This window comes from Bombina bombina, chromosome 1, assembly GCF_027579735.1.
Source record: "Bombina bombina isolate aBomBom1 chromosome 1, aBomBom1.pri, whole genome shotgun sequence".
Classification (NCBI taxonomy): domain Eukaryota; kingdom Metazoa; phylum Chordata; class Amphibia; order Anura; family Bombinatoridae; genus Bombina; species Bombina bombina.
This window is the reverse complement of record NC_069499.1, coordinates 1,394,681,087-1,394,684,129: the sequence shown is the minus strand read 5'-3', so window position 1 is coordinate 1,394,684,129 and position 3,043 is coordinate 1,394,681,087. Positions and strand designations below refer to the sequence as shown.

At 42.1% G+C, this 3,043-nt stretch overlaps 1 pseudogene; it reads right to left on the bottom strand.

Moving 5' to 3' along the window:
• Positions 1–583: 583 nt before the first annotated feature.
• Positions 584–746, bottom strand: LOC128646314 (uncharacterized; annotated as a pseudogene).
• Positions 747–3,043: the final 2,297 nt, after the last annotated feature.

Sequence of the window (3,043 nt, the reverse complement as noted above, 5' to 3'; positions counted from 1 at the left end):
GCCACCTGAGGAACTCTGGATCTCGACCCGTACCACAGAAGTTTGGCATTCTGTGCTGTATGCTCCGAAATCCAACTCCGGTTGACCCTATTTAAGGACCAGACTGGAGAACACATCCGAATGAGAAAAAACAAATTGTTAACAGACAACAATAACAGATCTCCATTCTGGAGACCACTGTCATCGCTAAGGAACTCCTTGTTCCACCCTGATGATTGATGTATAGTAAATGACATTATGGTGTCCGACTGGAACCTCGTAAACTGAACAAAGTCAACTGAGACCAGTCCAGGCGAGCATTGTAGATCGTATTAAGATCCAGAATGTTTAGGAACAACAAAGACTCTGTCTGAGAGCATATCCTGAAATTGCAGTAGCAGGCGGAAACGGACTCTCAAGCTCCCGCTAGCAAGCGCGCATGGCTACCCACTAAACCACAGAGGTACACCCGAGTCCTCAGGGAGTCCCAAACTGCTCCTTACCATAGAAGGTTCCCTGGGAGAGATGAGTTAGAGACAACCACCAACAAAGAGACACCCTTGTCTCCCGAGCTAATAGAAGTCGAGGTACAAGCTCCAAATAATTTGTGAGCATGCCCAACAGCAGAGCTGTAAGATGAAAGCAAGCGAATGGGACAATGTCCATCGCTGCTAACATCAGATCTAGTAATTCCATGCACTGATCCACTGAAGGACTGATAAGAACAAATACTACACTTGATCTTAGCCAAAAGGCTGAGAAGCGATAAACAAAAGCGATAATCTTTAGCTTCCTGACATCTGTCAGAAAAACCTCATGAACAGAAAAACCATGAAAGTCCCGATAAAGGTCATACAAAGTACCAGCACCTGGGGGTGGATTTGAATTATTAAACTTCCGCTTTCCAAGCAGCTGTGCTAGCCACCAGCTATGCCAGAGAGACTCTAAGCTACGCCAGAGAGACTCTTGTATGAGGAACCAAAGAGCTGTGTTCTCACCACCCACCCGTGTGACCGTAGGAAAGACACTTAAGCGATCTTGCTAGCTGAAATGGCAGTGCCTGAATTTGAATGACGTTCAGATACAGCGCCACCGCAATGCCCTTTGAACCAAGAGCTGCAAGCAGAGACCCCTGAACCTTTGAGAAGATTCAGGGAGCCGTTGCAAGACCTAAGGAGGAAACCACAAACTGTAAATGTTTATCTAGAAAAGGAAACCACATAAAAACCTGTGATGATCCCAGTGAAAGGAACATGCAGGTATGCATCCTTTAATCCTTAAACAACGAAAAGAATAGCTTCCCAATGGAAGGATGGTCCACTAAGAAATTTGAGTACACTCTTGACATTTAAAATGTGGCCTGAAGGTTCCCTCCTGTTTTGGGAACCTCAACTATATTGGAACTGGAACAATTATTCCCAGGTCGGAGAGGACTCCTACTCATAGTAAGAATGCCTCTCTGTGTGTCTGAACTACAGATAATCCTGAAAAAGCAAAACCTGCCTCAGGAGAGCTTTTGATCAAACCCAAACCTGAGCAAGGGTGGAAGGTCCTCCCCTACAAGATCCGATGTTGGATCGGGAGCATGCCCGTCACGTTGTCCTAAGTCAACATCAGGCTGTTTTCGTTTTGTTTTTTTTATTACAAAAGACATTATTTCCCTCAAGCCAGGTTCTTTGTAAGGAATCACTAAAGTTTAGACTTAAAGCATACTTCTGTAGAACAAGGCTCTAATCAGAAAGCCTTGTGAGCTGGAACAGAGCAAACTGTGCTCCCGGTTTGATAAGTTGGAGAATATGAAATAAAAGAATTATCCAAAAGCCTTAATCCTTTCCTGGAAAGTATACAGGGAAGCTTTGTTAAGTATTAGCATCTAGCCAATCCGCCGTCGCACAAGTGACGGTAGACAAGTACACCCTTGGTTGCCAGTGTAAGCCCTGGTGTACATCCCACATGTAATCCTTGACATGGGACCTAATAGCAGTTCACTTATCTTAGCTGTTAAATTTAGGGTGCAGAGTCCCTTTGTATTTGGTATTTGTAAAACACGGCTAATCACCCATAAGGGTCTCAAGGTGCTGCTCATTTCCCTCATTCCGTAACATGGAGGAGCCATAAGGAATAGCAACTGCAAAACTAATTCCTCTGATAATGCTTTGTACTGCATGTGAAAAAACATATAATATACCATAACTCCGATTGGAGTGAAAAAGGAAGCGCAGTGCACTTCATGTGGGCCATAAATTACTGTGAGACACAAAAGGAGAAAATTGTGGCCTAACTGGACTATCCTCAACAGACTCCTAAACCGCAATCGCCTTAGAGGGAGTAGGCCAGAAGAATATCGTAATAAAATCTACACATAAAAAATGTTACTGTCTTTTTTAATCTCAAAAGTAACATTATTGTATTGTGCTTTTGCTCCGTCCTAAGACACCAAGGAGGAATAGACAAATAAACAGCTGAAATTCTTCAAGAGAATTCACACATACCACACGTTACTATCTCTGTACATTTCATAAAAAGAACCTTATTGTTGTGAATGCTTTTGTCCCCTCCAAATCACAAATGAACATTTGAAAGTCTGTAATAAACTCACACAAAGAAAACATTACTGTTCCTTTAAATCTTAAAGTAACTCTTTATTTTTTGTGTGCTTTTTTCATCCCAAATCACAACGGATGAAGCAGAAATTCCTTATAAAAGTTTAAACTGCAATGTTTTATTTTTTAATGCAGCCAACAAATAATAAAATAAAAGTAACTAAGAAAGTGTACCATCCTAATGCGTATACATTCCTTTATGTACCCAGAGGAAGTTTAGAACGCAACAATTGCGGCAACAGTAGTACCATAGCTTCCGATAACCGGAAGTGATATGAGGAAGTGCCCAATACAGAGCGCACACGTCTAAAGCTAGAGTCCTCCGTTCCTTTCTATCGTATAGCATTGTAGGGAGGAAGAAGTGTCTCTAGATCTTTAGAAAAGGAAACGTCCTCAGCTCCTTGCTATATTGTTTACAAATAGAAATAAGGAGGAAGAAGAGACCTTGGCGCCCTTTACTT